Below are 21073 nucleotides of genomic sequence, written 5' to 3' on the forward strand. Positions count from 1 at the left end.
GCTTGGCAGATTCGCTTCAAAGGAATGATGGTTGATAAGTTTTGATGGAAGTGTAATTTAATCTTGCGCTAAACGGATTTACTAGAGGAAACCGAATCGTTTTTTGTAATCAGAAGCTTTTGTAAAACTTTTTTTTTTATTTTGTAACTTTTTGTACGGATTTTGGTATTTCATCGGTTGGAAAAGAAAATATCTTCAAAACCAAATTGTATCCTAGTTAACGTCTCCAATGGATGTAAGTATTACAGCCTGGCCGCTCTTCAGCAATAAAAGATATTTGTTAACATTAATACAGGTTTCCGAGGGTATAATTGACATGTTCATCAACATGTTATTTATATCAAATTAATTTGATTAAAAATCATCAGTTGTTAAAAATCATAATAGACTCTTTCAGTAAGTTACCATACAGAAGATGTCTTTTATCAACAAAACTGTTAAGCAGCGATTGCAACAAGTGTTGACTGGCAACACTGGTTTAGGCAAAATCTAAGCAATCATCAGTATTGCATCTATAGAATATATAGCAATGGAATTGCTACGAAAAATATAAGACTGATGCTCATCAGTTTTCAACAGTCAATTCTATCTAAATGTACTATTACAACAACTCGTTAAACATGCAAATTTAACCCAATAAAACCCAGATTAACATTAACGGAAAATTTAAATTAATATATTTATCTCCATCCAGATAGTTTACTTTCCTTGAATAGATAGAATATTCGAAGCGTTTTATTTTGCATGATTTAAGAAACAAAAATAAATAATTGCAAAATCCATGGCAAACCATGAAATATGTTATATGAACCCTACGCTCTTACGGAATGTATGTACTAAATTTATGCATGAAACATTATCACATCTCACATCGTAAAAACCTTTATCGTACAACGAAAGCTTCGGTTTTTTTTCTCCTCTACCACAAACATGTTCGTACACATCACTATTTCCCGAACGAACGACCTCATACTTCCACATCCCAAGGCACTGTAACTTCCTCCACCCGTAACGGAATGTTTTACCACAACCAATCCCTCAACCTTCAAACGATGACCCATCGGCCGTCTTAACATCGTTCCTAGCAGGAAATAATATCAGAAGCAACAAAAAAAAACAAGAAACTATACAGAAAACTTTCACCATCGACATGTTCCGTCGACGTACACGTGGCACTATTACTTGATGCAGATGGTGAAGGGAACAAGTACACGTTCCAGTTCCTGGTCGTGCTACATGGTCGTAAGAAGTTTTGCCAAGGCAACTGAACGGTTGTTCAGCGGAAATGACTGAAATTTCTGTGCATCGTTTTCGATACACACACACACGCAATCAACACATCGACCAAACCGGAACGGAAGTGTAAGTTTGCTACCAAACGAAATCACCCCAAAACAGTTGGGTAGTAAAACAATTAGTCCAATGGCCATCAAACAGGGATTATTGCAATCGATCTTGCTGGCAAACATTATCAGGTTTCTTTTATTTACATCAAGATAAAAACATGTTGCTTTTCAGGCGATTTCTATTATTCTTTTTGGGTAAAATATTTATACTTTTGGTAGTCATTTGATATATTTCTTTAAAAAAAATATTTTTTTTATTATTTGATTTTCAGGAAATGGCCAACAGGACAGTTGTAAAGACAGTTAGAAAATTCCCTCAAATTGGTCTAATTATGTGTGTCCTCGAGGAGAATAACAAGCTCCCCGAATGAAATGCTATCTGTTGGACCCATTTCTGATAAAAATATTGTGCCATTCTCCATGAAATGATCCCAGGACGTGGTTTCATCCGTCAAATATTTGGTAAAAACAAAACACCCGTGCTTTTCGTTGTTGATAACAAGGGATGTTGTATTTCATTCCTGTTTTCCACGAATAAAAACGGCTAGAAATCGAAACTGAATTAGTGGATTAAGTTGATACAGTGAATCATTTCCATCGAATCTGCTCAAATCGGCAATCGACAATCAGGTGCTTGCGTCAAAACGCAACACACCTGTAAGCCGGTGCGTACTGATAAGAAGGAACGTGTGTTTTTGTTGGCAGTTAATTAGTGAAACCATCGTCGAAATTCCCCGCTTGAGCTGGCTTCTTGCGGTGGAAACTCAATCGCTGGGAGAGTTGTTTGTGGTTACGCTTCATCGATTCGCGCCATCATTCGTTGCGGAGGGCAACTTAGCTTTCTAGATTGTCATTTCATGTTTGCCACGGCACGGGAAAAACCGGAGGTGGTCGTGGCAGTCGAGCAAAACTCTTCCAATAAATCATTTGCAATCGATGTCCGATGATTAGTGCCTGTGAAGCGTGAAAAGGAAGTCAACTGCCATTCGGTATTGGCCATAAATCACATCCCGCCTCGCCGTGCATGGGGACGGAAACTTGGAGCTGGTGGAGCTTATTTTTCCTGAAGTACAACATACACACAATCACATCCGCATATGGAGCACGAGGTTGTGGGAAGCATGTGTCAAGCAAATAACCTTTTTGATACTATAAACGCCGGTTGGTATTTTTTTCCTGGAATATTATCATTTTTGTTCGTGAGTGTGTTGGTTGGAGTAAAATGGAAAGAACACGAGTAAAATGGTGGTGAATTTAATTTCCCCGTTCACTTCACTGCACGTCAGGGTAGGGTTTCACTTTCATCGGGAAAACAAATTTAGGCGGAGTAAGAACAATAGCGAATATAAACCCCCTTCGGTGAAATATTTCCCATGAATTTAATTTTGAAGCCATGCGGATAATTCGTACCGTATCGGGCCGGCACTGCTTAGGCATCCCCGCCATAAGTTTGCTGGGAAGTTTGTCGGCTCCAGAGGATTTTGAGGGTCCATCACGCCGTCAATTTCTACCGGGCATAACGAACGCGCACATATAAACATCACTTGACGGTGGCATACCACCGGCCGGATAGATATTGTCCAACGGAGGGATGAAAACAGACTCCACCATCCCGGGTGGGGATGAAGGTGGTCCGCTCGTGCGGGAGTTATTTTGTTATTTATTTCTCCGCCCCCCAGTAACCACCGGAAGGCTTTTTTTTGTTGGGCGCGTAAAACCTCCACATCATATATGTTGGTTTGCGAACCCGAGGTGGAGGAATACGACGTTAAAATACGAAACAGCAGCAACAAAACGTAACGAATCAACATTCTAACTCACATACGAAAAACATTCCTTCCGCTTGCCGTGAGTGAGAACGAGCGGGAAGCAAAGACTAACTAAACCCCCGGAAAAAAAGGGAATGCGAAGGCCTGTCACGTCAGGCACGTCGACCCGGCGAGACAGAATGTGTCTGGAGTGGCGTGCGCGTGTATTTTTTGGAGGAATAATTTAAATTTCTCTACACAGCTTAGCTCCATACGAATTTGTCCGTCGAAATGAGTGCAAAGTTTAGTGCGAACGCTGGTGTTTGCGTATATTCCATTGAGATGGGGTGTATTTTTTTTTTTTCGTTTGTTCGTATGTCTGTTACCCGCTTGGTACAAATTTCCCCAAACGTCCGCACACACGCACACAAAGCGGCATGTTTTTTTACAGCTTAAGATGGAAATGGCAAAAAATCCCACAGGAAAGTGAATGCCACGATGAAATGAAGATATCTCTCCAATGACTTCTTCCGCTGGGAGGTCTCAGGACAATCATGTAGTTAAATCAATTCTAAAGTTTGTTGGGCTGCTCGTTTTCTTTGGTGACTCTGGGTACTCTTTTTTTTAAAAGCACAAGAATTTGAAAGAGATAACAAAAAAGGGGGGAAAGCGCAGAAAACTGACTTCGTGAAGAAATGGATATTTCCGACATCTAGGCCTATCTGAGAGCTATATGAATTTAATGTTATTTTTCATGTTCTTTGGAATGTGATAGTAAACAACTCATCTTACATTCTATAACATGTATTTCAACCTTTCGAAAAAGAAGAACATAAATATGCCAGTTTATTGCAGCTCAAGTATTAGGCAGTGCACACTGGTAGGAAATAAGATTAACTAATAATTAGCTGTAATAAAAGCTATTTAGACAATTTTAATTATAATATTAGATATATTGTAGCGTTGGGAAGTTTTTCGACTTAATAAAATCATCTATCGCAAGTAACCAGTTATTAAAATATTATAGTAAGATGTGCAATAGTTTTCTGGAAAATAAAGTCATATGTATAAAACAGAATCAAATGTTCTTTTACGATAAATGAATGAGAGTTAATACGAATATTCAATAGAATAATAGGGGAGTCAAGGATTTAGGCCTAAATAAACTTATAAGCGGTTAATATTAGTTGCGTATTAAAAAAGAACATGTGTGAATTGAAGTATAAATTTAGTATTCAAAGTCCATTTTTGCAAATCAAATTTGGTTAGAGGCAATTTCCAAAAATATTGTTCGAAGTTTATTTACCTCTATTGAAACCGCAGTAAAAACCATGAGTTCAAGTCGAATCTCTGTGACAGAGTACAATGTTCAAAGTGTAAAATAGAGTTCAGTGTAAATATGAGTATGGTTATTTATAAATAGTTAAAGAATTATTCAAACCCTAAACGACAACAAAGTATATGATGATAAATCTTTTCACAATATCATTTTTCTTGATTAGTTTGAATTGTTATTTTAATAAATCTCATTTAACAGCAGTTAATATATTACCATGATTTATTAAAACACGATAAAAACATTTTCTTTTCGCATTGATCCTTCCCAATAAATAACTACTCAAGCTCAAAATTCATGTTCAATACGCTTGAAAAGAATTTCACTCGTTCCATCACAATTTCCTACGTACCATGGTGTCCCTTCTCGGCTAATGCACTTCCGATGTATTTCCTCCCGAGGTGAGCAAATATTTTCACCGCAACGTAAAAAGCATCGTCAACAAGCGCGTTCTTAGCATAACCCCTGGGCTCGTATCTCTTCTACCCGATTGCGCCGGGAGCTGACATTAGAAGGCCAATCCGGCGGCAAGATTGAAGACCACAAATGGGATGGCTCCAGCGTTCTGTGTATCATGTTGCAGATGATATACGATATACCACGCGCTGCTACATACCTTAGCCGGAGCGCATCGGACTTGTATGCATCCGGCCGGCACGTTATACGCTGTAGGATTCCATCAACTTCCAGCACTATCTATCTTCGGGCATGCACGGCAACATGATCCGTGCGCCGTCACCATCAACGTGAGCGACCGGACGTTTTCGGCGTCCGGGTGTGGTTTGGTATGTGTGGCAGGTTGAGCTGCATAAATCCATCACAAAAACAGATTAACTTATGACGGTGTCCGTCTTCTCCGGGGCCCAGAATCTGTCCCGGGCGTCAGTGTCAGCCACGGTAAGGCAACACACACACACATCGCTGTGGATGTGGATGTAGATGAAGATAAAAATGAACTTTCGTTTCTTTGGCTAACGGTTAGGTTGCCATGTTCACAAGAACGCTGGACTGCTGTTGACCACACACTTGGGTGGAAGATTTTTTTTTTTTCTCACTTACGATCATCATCACCAGACGCATAGTGTGTACACGTGGTCGTCTGGTTGATGGAACAAGGTTGAGATATTATTTCAAAAATGTACCACCCGAAAATCTCGTCACATTGTGGTCCGTATGATAGGCCATCAGTTTTTATCCATGCTAAAAAACACCCCAAACGGTTGATGATGGTATATCCGGTTGGCCTTCTTCAACAACTCATAAACAGTAAAGATGGAAAATTGAATTTTTAATTTCCTCATAGTCTTGACATGCTTCGAATGGATTTGAATATTGAAAATAAAGTGAGCATTTTATAGAAACTTTTCTAATGTTTAAAAAAAATTGTATTAGCAATTGGTTAGTGTTTTTTGTTGTTGTTTTAAAGATACTAATGTAAATATTTGCGTTAAACAAATATTTAGAAAATTGATATAATACAGCTCTTCGTTTTCAATTTGGAGGTATGTTTTATGTCACTTCGGAACGTGTCTCTTTCACTTTGCAAGAAGGGCCATTTATGCTGGTTGGATGAACATAAAAGTGGTCAGCTGCTATGTTTGAATATTTCAAGCGTTCTCGAACCATTTCCAACAACTACCGAGTCGTCTTTCCAATGACCTTGTTCACTTCTGCTAAGCTAAACCTTCAGCATACCCGGCCTATGCTGCGGGTAAAGGCTAATATCGAAAGAACAGTTTCTTGTCCGCAAACTTAAGCCCATAATCGAGCGAAACCGTTAGTAAGGAAAAACTCTCGAGGGTTGAGTTTTTGGCTTTTGGTCCTTTTTTCAACCCAGCCGCAAGCCTAAAAGTCACCAAAAACCAGGTCCTCTCAAGCGTTACGGTGAGAGCGTTAAAGCGCACAAACTTCCCGAAAAGAGGACCTGGTAACACGATTAAACATTTACAGGTGGCCGTTAAGGAAGACTTTTGCTGGCGGGTAAGTTAGCAACGACGCTAGTTGGGTATGTGCGTGTGTGTGTCTTCTGGTGAATGTCATCAAAAATTCAACAATCACTAATTAGCTTTGTTGCGGAAAGTGGCAAACGTGCAACGAGCGACTCAGATTCTTTGTCAAAATGAGCACCGGTATGAGCGTGGCGATCGTTTCCGGTGAATGTGATGGTTCTCGTGATAGAATCGTTCGTGATTGGATTACATCAACCATTTAGTACCGACCTGGTACGGTACGTGTTCAGTGCGTCAGATTGATTTTTGGTGTAAAATTTTGCACCTCGGAGACAGAGAGTGCTTTCGAGTGAATATGGTGAGAGAAACGCTGTGTTATCGTATTTTGTTTTAAATTTACTTTTCAATAGCTGCAATGATAAAAAAATTAAGTTTATTTAAAACTTTCATAAAACACCATGCGCCTCCATTATCTCTGCAGAACAACTAGGCGCCTCCATCGCTTGAGTTGAGTGACTGGGCGCCTCCATTTTTGTGTGTTTTTTTTTTTCATGTATACTTTTCATTATTTACCATGCCACACTAATTGCTATTTCACAACCAGTCCTACGCTTCCAGAATTCGATAGAATTCTGCTCCTGGTCTCATCCCAATCAAGTCGTTACAGTGCCAACCCCCATGGGACGATGTCGACAACGAAATGAAGCTTCTATTAGTGGTTATGCTACAAACTGAATAGCAGCTGATAATGACTACCACAGAGGTTGCACAACACGGTAGCAACCAACAATGGTATTCCAACAAAAAAAAGAAAAGAAAAAACCTTACAAAGCAAACAGAAACCAACCTTGGGAATATGGTATGCGGCTTGCAAATTTTCCACTTTTCCATTAAACGTAACCCACACTTTTCATTTCTCGTGAAGAAATGAAAAAGAAGAGGAAAATAAACCGAAAGAAACCAAACACACTACACAATTGAAGGCGAAGAAAATAAGCACCAGAAACAGTGTGAAAACAAATGAGAGATTGGTAAAAATCATTGTTAGAAATGCTGCGGCAAGGGTGGCAGCAGAAGCCAACCAGTAATGAATTGCACCATGATGGAAATGGCAAACGGTTGCAAAGATGTGTTGCACGTTGATTGTGGCATCGCAAAACACTAATACCAACGCTGATGACGGTGAAATTGGTAGTCTTTACGATGGAAAAGTGAAATGATAAAAAAGCGATACAGAACGGAGGGGCGATTTGTGTTTGTGTTTTTCTTCTTCAGCCTGAACCAAGGTGCCGAAAGTGAAATGCGAACGTTACTACGCTTGATGGTTGAACGTGGTTTTACGACCACTGTAATACAATCGAAAACGCACGCACACACACACAAAATACAAGCTCACACCTGCTGCTAGTCCGACCGGATGGTTTCTTCGGCGAAGGCAAAATATAAATTGGAAATGATGCGTGACAGCAGCGAAAGCAACAGAAAGCTTCCGGTGTTGAAATATTCCTTCGTTTTTTTTTGGTTTGGTTTTGTTAGCACTTTCACGACCTTTTCCTCAAGCTGTCTCTTTACTTTTACGTTATTTGTTTCGTTGTGGTGGTGCCGGGCACCGTGTTTTTTCCCTATCGCCGGGTTCGATGCCCACTCGACCGTGGATGGCGATTGAAATTGTACGCTTTCGGGACTGGGGAATGGTTTGAATTCTTCGCCAACACCATCGCAGTACGTGACGGCATCCACTTTACGGGATTGTGATAACGGAATGAAAAAGTCAATCAATTCTGAAGCGACGTGTTACGTGGAGCAGAGCAAGCAGGCAAGCAGCAACAAAAATCCGTCCTTCAGCAAAGCTCAAACCGTGGAGTGTTTGAATCGGAAACAGAAGCGCATAAAGTCAATGATGGGCTTCGAGAGCTTCAACCAGCTTTTATGATGTTGCAGAGGTCAGACAGATTCGATTGAATTTCAGAACCAACCATCATCCGCAAAATCCGACGCCGATCATCCCATCTGCGTGTATGTTGCGTTGAATTGCAAAGGATCTGCTTTGGTTGTATTCAAACACCCCAAGCAGTCAAGATTTGATGTCGTTTTTTTTCTTCTTCCGAATTTTTCCACCCACGAAAAGGCGAAATATGGGCTTTACGTTGTATGAAGTCATTCAAGCCACTGTTCAACCATTGAATAGTTGGTTCTTTCGAATCGAATCGTGCATGATTGATTCGTGCACTGCTGTTTGAAACGGTTTGGGTTCTTATATTTGACAGTTCAATCTGTTTCTAGCTAGGGCGGCAAAGAATGAAGGCAGAAAAAAAACAGTGTGAAGATCCTTCACTTTATGACGGGCACATATTTACAGAAAAGCCATTTCGATTGCTTTGTCCACTACGGCTTGACTATTTTGCAAACGAAGCCCATTCCAGACGTCATACGAAGTTGGGAAGAGATTAGGTACTAGAAGATGTCCTATGGACGTCACAAGCAATCACTTGATCTTTCTCGGACTTACTTTCCTTTTATCTCTCTCTCTTTCTTTTTCTCTCTCTCTCTCTTCCACTTTCTTACCCTCTATCTCTTCTTTCTTCATAACACTCTATTGGTTAAGAGAAGAATTTCCAGTAAACGTTGGCCAATGCGAAACAGAGTCTCTCTCTGCGTAATAATAGAGTTTCCTTCTGGGAAAACAATTTCACGAAACCCTTTTTCGCAAAGAGTGAAATCGAAACTAAACAGCAGGGTTAACAGTTTCGGGCCAAACCAGATGACAGCAGGTTCTGACAGAGGTTTTTGTTTCAAAGAAAATTTGTCTACACCTTTTGCCACGGTGGGTGGACAGGGTATTTCAGTAGTCCGCATTCGCTGCCTTGTGAATGTGTAATCGAGAAGTGTTCGTGTGGAACAAAAAAAAGTGTCCGTACCCTTCCACGTAAAGCGTGCTACGTGGTAACTGTTTGCAACGGACAGTTAAGTCTGCACGTGCCCTTTGTTTTTTACGTTTTGTTGGAGAATGTTCTCAAGTAAGATTATTTTTAATTTTAAAGACATTTTTGATAGAAACTGAAATAATTTGAGGATTTTTCAAAGTTACATTTCCTTAACTTTGGAAAAGATTTACGGTAAATTGTTTTTAAAAATTTTTCTACTCCAATATTTTAATGTTTCCCCCAAATAATGCCTCGAATACCATCTCTGGGTCTCTCATAACGTGCAATCATGAGTATGATTAGCAATGTTTTTTATTTACCAAGTGTAGTTAACTTCGTAATTTTCTCTTCTCTTAGCAAGAGCTTCCCTTCCTGCAGGACACCTTTTCCTTTTCCCTGAAGGACATGTTACATAAAATATATTGCATGTCTCATTCTCTCTTTATATAAAAACGTGATAACGTTATAAGTTTTTATCAGTTTTTATTTCTTTTGATTTTTTTCATTTATCAATCATTTCATATCAATCATTTTAATCATTTAAAGAAAAAGCACACTTTAGATATTTTTAATATATTTGAAAAATAAAAATAATAATTCCATCATATTTAAAATGATTGCAAGAGCATTTACCGGCTTATTCTGCACAATACGTACCAAAAAAAAGTGGATCTAAATATTTTTATAGCACGGGATCAGTAAGGGTCTCACGTTAACCGAAATGGGAGGTATCCCAAAAGCACTTCAAATGAATAAAACAAAAATCTCTGCCATAAGCAATCAGCGTAATGGATGTTAAACTTTTCAACGCACGTTCCTGCCCCATGCCGGTCTCGAACCATTCCCTCGGAACAGAACTCCCGTTCCCGCACATTCCAACGTTCGCAAAGTTACACGAATAGTTCATCCAAGTAATTTGATATTCTGACCAGCTTTAATCGACGATCGGTTTTTTTTTCGTTTGTTTTTGTTTGCTGGGTATGTTTGTGTTTTTTTTTTGCTTATTGCTTGTCTATCACTTGTTTCCCAAACCACAAACATAAAACATTTTCCTAAAACCAGGCACGTATTGGCACAGTTGCCATGTAGTATGGGGTGAATGTTTGTGTGTGTGTGTGTAATGGTTTGGAACATGTTTTCAAAGCACAGTTTTCAACACTCAACCCCCGACCCATGTCACTCTCGATCCACTTTGATCGAACATTTATCCATCCCCGCGATGGTACGTAATAGTGCCGAGAGTTGCCTGTTCGGGGTAAGTGTAAAGTTTTCCCAATTATAACGCCCTGAGAGTCCGTACGAAACACCGGACTAGGCTGGTACGGTGCCAAAAACCGCAAAAAGCTCAGTGAAATTTTGCCACCTTGTCCTACCTTGTTTCTCCCCTTCCTGAACCTTGCTTCACCCTACTGTACAGAACAAAAAAAAAAGCACAAAAATAAAAACCCGAATAAAATAAAACGCGAACCCCGGAATGGTTTGGGATCGGGAAAAGTTTAACCAGCCCGCGGTCAGTACGGCGCGGATCGGATCGGATAGGTTCGGAAACATTGGTTGCGGTTTTGCTTTTAACTGTCAACAACCCCAGCGGGCGGCTAAGGGTTTTGTTGGGTCTCTGTTGTGGGTGTGTGTTTACGATTCTCTCTCTGTGTGTGTGTGTGTTTTTTGTCACAATCTTTCCTCCCTCAAGAGTGCAAAAATGGACACATTGAGTGGGTACTCGAGTTTGATGTTGTGCGGATGCTAATTTAGCCACTCGACCCTAACCAAGCGGACCAACGATTGAGGTATCAAACAAAAAAACGGTAAAGGAAGGGAGGAAATTGGTTTTTCACCCGTGTTGAAAAGAAGGATTCCCCCTAGAGGTCAGTTTCGAGCGCTGTTTCACTTACCTTTGCAATGTTGTTTTTCTACGCCAGCAACGACGATTACCACCAGCCAACAGTATGCAATGCGATACTGGCTACTGAAGGTTGTTCTGCCACTTTCTCTCGATTACTTCTCTGTAACTTGTTTTCGCATTTTTTTCTTCTTCTTTCGTTTTTGCCTTTACTCCACCAAACGATGAGGTTGTTTTACCGGACAGGTTTAAACCCTTTTGTCAATTGCCCGGGCACAGCTGTGGGAACCGCGAGGTGTACGATCAAAGTGAAACGAAAGACAGAGACAGAAAAAGAGAGAGAAAAAGAGAAAGAGAGAGGGAGGGATGAAAAAGAGAAACAAACGAGTAAGTTGGTGTGCGGGTGGGTTTGAAAAATGATCCCTTCGAGGGAGGTTTATCCTTTTCAACGCGAGGTAATGCTTATTTTTATGATCCTTTTGGGTGCTTCACCAATCACACTCCAACTTAAGCAAACGCACACACACACAAACACACAGATGGGGACACATTTTGCAAAGCTCCATTTTTACGATGTCAAAAACACACACAAATACACGGCTGTACATCGTCAGCTACCTTTAGCTGTTACACCCGAAACTGAACGATTGAAACGGTTCTAAAACTGCTTTTTAATCCATTTTCAACGCACACCAGCGTACAATGATGCCGATCATCGATAAGGGCTATGCGTAGATGCGTGGGTGATGGTGTTCCACCTTAATCCTTCTTTATTGAGCGATAAATCCTTTTCGCTCGTCACCGCACGGGAGTGCGCACTCACACGCACCCAACGGTGTTGGGGAATTCCTGTTTTTGTGTGCGGAAACCGATGTAGAAACAATGGGACAGCATGGGCAGCTTATCCAGTCGCTTTGAACTTCGTTTTTTTTGTTGCTGTTGTTTGCTTCTTACAAAGCAATATTATGCTCGCTTTAATCACTTGTCACTCTTCTCTGCACGTGGTTCAGTTTGATCACGGTACGGTGCTAGCACGCACGATCACTATCTTTCTTTTATGAAAGATTTTCGTTTTATCAACAGTGAGTTTGGTCGAGGTGGCAGTAAATTACATCAGCACCTCACTAAATACACTTACACATTCGCTCTCGCAGGGCAGACGGTCTGTATCATCCATCATCCATCAAACGTAACGTATCTTTTTACAACCGTGTGAATCCTAACCTTCCTCCAAGAAAAAAAAACTCCATATGGCCCCAACTTTGTAGAAGACACGCTGGAGAGTGTGTGCCAATCATCGCCATGCTTCAAACGCCATCCGACACACTTCCCATCGGAAGCAAATTATTTCACACAGCGTGTCGTCAGTGCAGTGAGCCGTTTTGTTCGACGATATACGCATACTTCAACAGGCCTTGTCCTTTATGATTATGGGCTTGTTGAGATGGGTTCGAATTATCATGCTGAGCTAATGTGACGTGTGGCCAAAAATGAAGGATGGAGGGATGAGAAAATTGAATTACCATGGGGAAAATGGGTAAGTGTGTATGCTCTCCCTCAAAACCCAAGCATAGATTACGTCTTCCCTGATGATTCGTTCTTCTTGGGTAAGATTTTCCAACCAGATATCGAAATACAACGCCCAGTCGATTGATTTTCTCGAAGGTGAAAAGGAGAAGCAAAAAAAATGTTTCCCAAAGCCGGAAAATGCTAACAAACAACGAACCACACAGACGCATATGAAACGCACACTACACCACACATACAAGCCCGATCATTATGCCAGATGCCGTTTCCGGTACGTCCCGGGGTATGTTTCCGATTTTCTTTTTGAGTCACGTTTTCACTTTCCAACTTTCCACTTGAATGGGCATTTTTTCGTTGTTGCTTCTTCTGTTGTTGTTGCACACACCCTCTCTCTCTCTTTCTATCTCTCTATTCTCCTTTGCTTGACTCTTCTCTTCACCGTTTCGCAAACGGTAGCCAACGAGGCGCCGTTTGCTATTTCACACCAAACAAAACACGCACACCCACATACGTTCGACCTTCTTGTTTTGCGGGGAAAACATGGCGAAGGAAGGCAAACATCACATGAGCCTGCCTGGCGTTCCGTGTGTGGTGGGTTTGGTAGGTTCAGCATCCTACATTTCTCACTTTTTTCACGCATAACACAGCCACCCAATAACGCACACGTGGAACTCCTTCGAAGGGTGTTTAATCGCTATTTTCCCCAATAAAATTGAACGGTCGTTCGGCAGATCCGTTTCCAATCATTTCCCGTGATACGTGATTGTGTGATGCGACAGCAAACACAGCAATTCTGTGTGAAATGAAACCAACACTCACCTCATTCACTATTCACGGCTCGTCTTCACGACTATTTCACGCACACAAAACACAAAACATTCGTTTGTTTGAACTGTTGTTTGAAGAAATTCAAAGGAAGGATTCAAACACCCTTCGCTAATCCTTCACTCGTTGCCTTTTTTTTTGCAATCCTTCACAAACTTTGATCATTTCTCATGGCAACTCCCGTAGTGAGATGAATGAGATTGACATCGATCCCCCTCTGCACGGGTGCAAGTATTTGCTTTTGTTTTCTTTTCCTTTCCTTTTTGGGGTTTTCTGCTGCCAGTTTCATTCGACACCGTTCAAATGATGACGCGCCGGAACCGGTCGCGGGTTTTTCGACGCGTACACACCTACAAAAACCGACGCAGACCGTGCCGTCTTTCGGAACGAAAGAATCTGCAAGAACTGGTGCCCAACCGGGGGACGACGCTTTGCGATGCTGCACAGCAGCACCCGAATTCCCGAGCAACACAAACGAGAGAGAGAGAGAAAGTGAGAGAACATCGTGTAACACTCGGAACGGTGGGAGCGTTTTTTTTTCTTTCATCTGATGGTTTTCTCTCTCAGTGCCTCTGTATGTGCTCTGCTCATCGATGGAAAGTGATGGAAATTCGGGTGCGTTCAGGGGCGCATGCGTTTGTTTTGGAATACAGTAGCGCCACTGTGCCCAATGGCGGGAAATAGACGAACAAACACAGATGTTCCGATGATGCTGGTGCACTGTTTTTGTGACGAATGATGGTAATGATTGGATTGGGTTGAGAAGGTCGGTACAGTCGGCTGGAAGCGAGATTGGATAGAATCGAGAGCAAGAACGAGAGAAAGTATGCTTGCGGAGTGGTTGCTAAAGGGTGGAAAAGGATGGGATTGGGTAAGGTTATCCAGAATGGTTGGGGAGAGAAAAAAATCCTTCAGTCTTTGGTCGCTTTAATGTGTCCGAATTTTCCTTACTTTAAAACATTGTGCGTGAATTTTATGGAACGAACTTGTTTGAAGTTGTTTTTGTTCATTATTTTAGACTTGTAAACATATTATATATTTACAGAAAACAACCATCTCTCGTTAAAATTAATTTAAAATTAATTTCATTCTTATTTTGTTATACAAAATATATCAACTTCAAAGAACCAGTATCAGGCAATATTGCTAAAACTACTTTTTCTGTATTTTGGAATAAAAATTGTAATAGAAAGTAATAATTTTGTTAAAGAAAATATTTACTTCATTTTTATTTTTGAAATTTAGTCTAGCTTAGGTGCTTTGTATTGAAAGACTATCAGAAAGGTATGTTGTTCAACGTTTAATGAAACTAATTTTAGCAACGATTTGAAAACAATGAAAGGTACATGTTCAAAGCCATAATATGCAGTTTAGGAATCATTTACCACTTTTTCTGCTCCCCTATATACTTCCTAATGTTTCTCAAGCAGCTTTCCGTCAGAGTCAGTTTCGTACTGGAACTGTTTACGGTTGGTTGGCAAGTGACCGGATAATAACAACGGTTTAACCGACCATCAGATCACAACTACCGTATCCTTTTATCCCATTCTTCAGACCAGGAGGAATAAAAAAGGAGAGAAAACATGGAGCAAAAGCTAGCGTTAAAAAAGAGCATTGAAATTTTGTCGCTAAGAATGCTTTTTCCCAAATGGTGGATGTGTGTGTGTGTGTGCTTGTCTGGATGCGTGTAGGTGAAGGTAGTTCTGGTTGAGGCAAGTGGAAGTAAAAGTCCAAGAATAGTAAATGAGTCGTACCGTGATCGTTACACAATGGATGGACTTTGACTTATGCTTTTTACGAGCTTTTTCCCCCGCTGTCGTTTGTGGGTTTGGCCTTTTTCAGCTGGTGATTCTATTCATTCAATTTCGGATTTTACACAGAAACACACATTTTCACATACACACACAGCTTAATGCCGAGCGTTCAAGCAAAGTGGGATGACTACTTTTCATCCCTTTTGATTCTTTTCCTCGGCCAACCTGCTTTGTCTGCACCGTGGTGTCACTGCAGACGGAATGACGATATTCACCCCCAACTGTGTTCCATAGAAAGATATAAAAGCGCGCAAGAAAGAAAAAATCCGAGGTAAAACTTGTCGTTTTTTTGCAAAGTTAACCAATGGAGGAAAAAAAAGATTCGAAATGGGGTACAAATTTTTCACCAGCGCATATAAAAAAGGAACGAAAGCAAAAGTGAACAATACGAAAAGGTTCGCAGACGGGTGACCATATCCAGAGCGTAAAATGGTCCACCGGTCAACCGAGCGGATGAATTGGAACAGTAACTAATAGATGCATAAGGGGCAGCTCGCCGGCAATGCAGAGATGGTACGAAAAACGTTAGCGTGAAAAAAATAGGTTCCGGATTCAAAAGCCAAAAGATATGTCCCCATGTACACACGACTTACGATTGCAGCTTTTACGGATGAGTGTCCTTCTAAAAAACTTTTAAAAAAATAATTCTGAGGTCCACGCTTAAAATGATGATTCAAGTGAATGAAATCGGTATGCCATTGTGTCGGGAAGGAAAATGGAAAATCTGATTTCCAATGGGAAGCGAAAGAGAGGCTATCTTTACAAGTGCAGTAAAACATTCACTCCCATCCATTCTGAGCCAGGAAAATGGTTTTACTAGAAGTGATGAACGGGCAAAAGTTATTACCTCCATAAACATTGATCGGACATCGTAAAGTTGTTCGTGGTGGGGTGTTAAAGCTTCAAGTGTAATGTTTCGCTTTTTTTTCGGATGAAACATACGGGAGAATAAAAACATCCATAAAAGGAAACAAAAGTGCATCGACGCACGGGCAAAACCAGGCTGCAACTCTTTGACAATGCATTCATGAGCGGGAAAATGGGGTGAACTGGCTTTTCTTGGAAGCGCCCAAGAGTCCCACAGATGGGAGCGGACATTTTTGCTTTTAAGATAAATATTGCAAAAGCTTTCAGATTTATGACAGAATCGCCACCATGGATGACTAAGAAGGTTCGGGTGAAGAGCACTTGTGTTGAAAGTGATTTTCCACATGAATTTCTCAAAGGTTTTGAAGTATCGCTTTTTGTGACGGCCGTACACTCACACACACAAACACATTTTGAAAATGGAAAGTGGAATGTAAGCTCACGGATAAGCTCGGTTTCCCAATTTTCTCAGTCACCATTTTCTTTTTTTTTCATCCTTGTAAGCTCTTGCTGTTGCATTGCGGGTATTCGCACCAAAAAAAAACTGTGGAGTCACTTTTCTGCAACTCTCAAACAATAAAGGTAGCAATAGTGATGCTACTCCACCATGCCCCTTTTGTTTTTTTTACCTCAACACCTTGGCTGGGATGCGTTTTTTTTTCAACCTTCCGATAAATATCTTCGTTACGAAGGGAAAAGGAAAGCAATTTCAGCGTACATCATTTGACAGATATCCAATTACGATGCCCATTGAAGCATCAAATAGAGTCGTCCTGTCGATAGGAATGAATCCAAAAAAATCTCTCTCACACATACACACATTCTCTCGCCCAAATGTGGTGTGTGTCTGCTGGAACACAGCCCAAAAATCCCGAGTGCTGCTGTCACCCAGACAGCAAATGTCACCAAAACATTTTCCGATCGGTTAGGGAGTTTGCATCGGTGCTAAGTAATCGGGATCGAAACAAGCAAAGAGAACCCTGGCATACCCCCGTTGGCCACAAGTTCGGATTGTTCGGGTTTTATGAGTGTCAAATTACAACCATGCGAGGTAGCAACAACATTGCTAAGGTTATCAAGGGTGGATGAAAATATGTGTGATCCTATTCAATAGATACGAGCAAAAGATTTATCGTTACTGACTCGCTCAATGCTCTCGCCAGCGCTGAAGCGTAGTGGTATGGAAGCCGAATCAGCTAATACACTCGGTATGGGTTTTGTGTTGGCTAATGAACGCCTTTGGCAGCTAGTAAGCCAAGCAGTTTAAAAGCAACGAGCAATAGGAAGTGATTCTTGGATGTGTACGACCGGTTCGTCTATCAGCCACAATAGTGCTTCATCATCTTGCTCGGCACTGTACTGCCGTACGTCTAATGCCCATATAATCTTGACGATACTATTTTCAACACTTCTTCAAACCCCACACACACCCTGGTGAGGTAAAGTCTTACAAGGGGACTCTTGTGAAGAGGTATTACAAAACCTCGACAAGAAGTAGTACGTACGGACTTGAAACAGGAGGTTAGAAGTAAGGGAAAATATGCTTTATTAAGATTGTATATGCACTTTCTGGGAGGGATAGTTTAGCTCGAGGCTTTGTAAAATTGTATAATCCCATCTAATTGCTTCTTGTAACAGCTTATGCCTACAGTATTGGCTTTAACTGTATAACGGTTCATTCTTTGTTGAAGCCGAATTAATTTTTGTCCGTTTTTTATTAATTACGAATAAAATGATACTCCGGTTGCATACTTTCAGGCGTATCTTTTTCCAGAGTCTTCATGAAATATTTCAAAATAGGTTTACTACTATTTTACAACTTACATCACAGCTGTGTGATTGCGGTCGATATGTCGAAATGCCTGTCGCTCACTGAGACACAAAATATCAATAAACCTTCAACCAACCTTAAGCCGTTGAAAGCATCCAATTGGTATATCTGGTGAGTGTGTTGATCGTTTCAAGTTAGTCTTACTAACTTTCTCTTCACAATTCTAGAAGTTTTCCCATTCTCAGTTGCAACGTATCTTCCGGAAGAATACTTCACGTTCTACACAAGAGTTGGACGAACACACTGACACACAAAATCATAATAATGACTAGCATATTGAGGCTGGGACACAGTTACATCGCACAGTGAGTGAAGTGGTTGTAAGGAGTGAAGTTGAATAAGTACTGCTACAGGCGTACACATGACGCTTACGATGACAACACACTCGGTGCCGAACGTACAGTCAGCGTAACTGCTCGGGACGTATATCTACATCCTTGCCTGCTAATAAGCGCATTGGGTTAAACGTACAACAGGAAGAGCAAAACAGTGGGAAAAAAACCTATCTACCACTCTCGGATTCTCCACCCGGAACCTTCGTACGCAAAAGCCCAACCACAACCGTCGATGAGGAAAACCCGATATAATGATGATATATGTAGAAGAACCGTTTACTTAGTGGTATGGTTTTGCCATAGTTTCGGAAGATAAATTGTACACGCATAATTTACTCGGACCCCTTTACCCGGCGGTCCAGCAAAAGGTATGAGTAATGGGAGTTTGCTACTTGCTTACGGTACCCGTTTCTTTGCAGAACCGCCACACAGCGCATCCCCATACAACATGTACGGTTGATGGGTTGTGGTGTCGCTTTCGTCTCGGGAGCGTACTTTTTCATTAGTCCGTTTGATGAAGTTGCAAACAAACGATTAAACGCGAGGATATGTGCTCCAAACCATGGAGGCTTTTGCGAGGGGAAAAACTAACGGAAAGGAACAATCCCATTTCTTAAGGCAAACGTTAAGGTCGTAGAGAAAGGGTGGAGTTTGTTCCTCCCGCCCCGGCCCAGAGGCACATCTGGCTGGTGTGCTTTTTGGGGCAAAGCAAACGGGTCCACTGTAATCGTAAAAGGATTAGATTAATTGAACGAAAACAATCCGGAGCAAGAGCGGCTAATTAATTGACGGATTAAGCTTTAGAAGCAACGTATTTGTGGATAGTGTTTCCGTTTTTCCTGCTTGCGAGATATGGATTTTGGTGTAGGAAATGCACCCACTGGAAGATAAAGAGGTGACGGTAAGGAAATGACGGTGACCTGTTTCATATGACCTCAACATCAATCAACTTCGAGTTATCCTACGGAAATACGTGATTTTCCTTGCTACCTTCAACAACTTTGCAATGGCATGCAGAATGTTTGTATAATAAATGTGTGTATGTGTTTGAGCGACAAATACTTTATCCGCTTTCGTCTCACCTTGTCGTCTATTACTATTCGAGTATTAAAGCCGAGTCGTGTATTAAAAAAAAACCAACGGCACACAAACAACGATAACAACTGCCCACCAACACCAACAAATCATAAATTCTTAGCACAATCACTATCATTTCAAGGGACACCATTAGGTGTGTTTGTGTTGGTGCAATTTTCTCTGCAAAAACCTGACCGGCCACAGCGGCCATCAATATTCTTTTGTTTGCCGAACCGAAACCAAATGTCCGCCTTTTGTTGTTTGTTTTTTGGCCATTCCGGTTTTTGCTTCCTTTGTTTTGGTCCTTTTTTAGGCTGTTTTCGGTTTGCACGCACACGTAAATGGCTGGAAGGTAGTCGAGCTTGTTCTTTAATTTTTATTGTGTCCTTTAAAAGCAAAAATGAAAAAAACAGTGTTGACAAATTTTTCATCTTAATTCGTTTCGACCAGTTAAAATATTTGTGCAGCTAGAGAATCTGTTAAAGAATAATCAAACTGCATGGGTTTTTAATTGTTATGTATAAGAAATTTGATAACAATATTTTTACAAAACAGTGTATTAAAGGGGACCCAAAAAATATGAAAATTAACGAAACGTACCAAATATTTCATGTTGAACCTTTTCTTACTGTTTTTAAAGAGGTTTATGTTTGAAGTTTCTTTTATCATTTTAATTATTTTTTCTTTAATAATTCAAAACATTTGCTAGTTCTTGCGATATAAATTCTTCAAGAGAACATAGTTTTACGTTGCAAATTATAAATTTCCATTTATAAAGTTAAATATTCAAGAAAATTAAAAAAAAAGATAATCAATTTCTTGACTTTATATTTTTTTTATTCGCTGTTTTTCCCCCCGTTTTAATGTCATAAATTTTTATTTGTTTGTTTGAGTGTTTTTGTACGTTTCCTTTCTGATCCCATTTCACATTTCCAAACAAATGACCGTAGCATAAATCAAAAAAAGAACATTTACACGACTTTGCTTTGTGTTTACGCTTACACGATCCCTAGTAAAATGCGTCCGGCATTTCACACCCTACAGAACCGTTCCAGCTCCTACTGAACGACGCCGGTCAGAAAACAATGGAAATTGGGTGGAATTAACCGGAAATGCGATGTCATCTTTGCACGGATCATGTATACGTGTGCTTGGAAGTGAAGAAACCCAGTCCAAAAGGAAAGCAAAATGAAACTTGAATAGGACTTCTGGTCGTCATCAACACTCGTTGAATTCTGGGTAAGATTCATGAAATGTTTGACAGGATCAGGACAACGGTTCTTATCATCAACACAAGAAACGGGTATGTGAGGTTGGAGGGTTTTTGGTACGGGATGAAATTAAAAATAAACAGAACTAATTCCTGCTACAAAAAACATATCACAACAAATGTGGACCAACCGGGACAGGATAGGGCGTGGAAATAGAATACGACCGAAATTGAGCCGAAGGGATAGGGAATAAAAAGCGGGATTGAGCTTCTTTTTGGCTAATCCTTCCCTCCTCCGTTCACCATTAACCTACTTTGCCTTGTCCCGATTGTAAGGATTTAGAAAACGGGGGCAAAAAAAAAAACAGTATCAAACCGTCTCACCGAGCTCGTTGGCTTAGAGTTGGTGAATTTTGTTGGCAAATGGCCTTTTGAAATAAAACG

At 40.6% G+C, this 21073-nt stretch overlaps 1 protein-coding gene across 1 annotated transcript in view; it reads right to left on the reverse strand.

Moving 5' to 3' along the window:
- The window catches only part of LOC125763913 (uncharacterized), a 29547-nt gene extending 15533 nt beyond the window's left edge, over positions 1-14014 (reverse strand). Inside the window, exons 1-2 of the mRNA XM_049427639.1 lie at positions 13490-14014; positions 11196-11422 (exon numbers count right to left, since the gene is read on the reverse strand). The gene's annotated coding sequence lies outside the window, so the exon portion shown is untranslated. The remainder of the gene's footprint in view (positions 1-11195; positions 11423-13489) is intronic.
- Positions 14015-21073: the final 7059 nt, after the last annotated feature.

The sequence above is a fragment of the Anopheles funestus genome, chromosome 2RL, assembly GCF_943734845.2.
Source record: "Anopheles funestus chromosome 2RL, idAnoFuneDA-416_04, whole genome shotgun sequence".
Lineage (NCBI taxonomy): Eukaryota > Metazoa > Arthropoda > Insecta > Diptera > Culicidae > Anopheles > Anopheles funestus.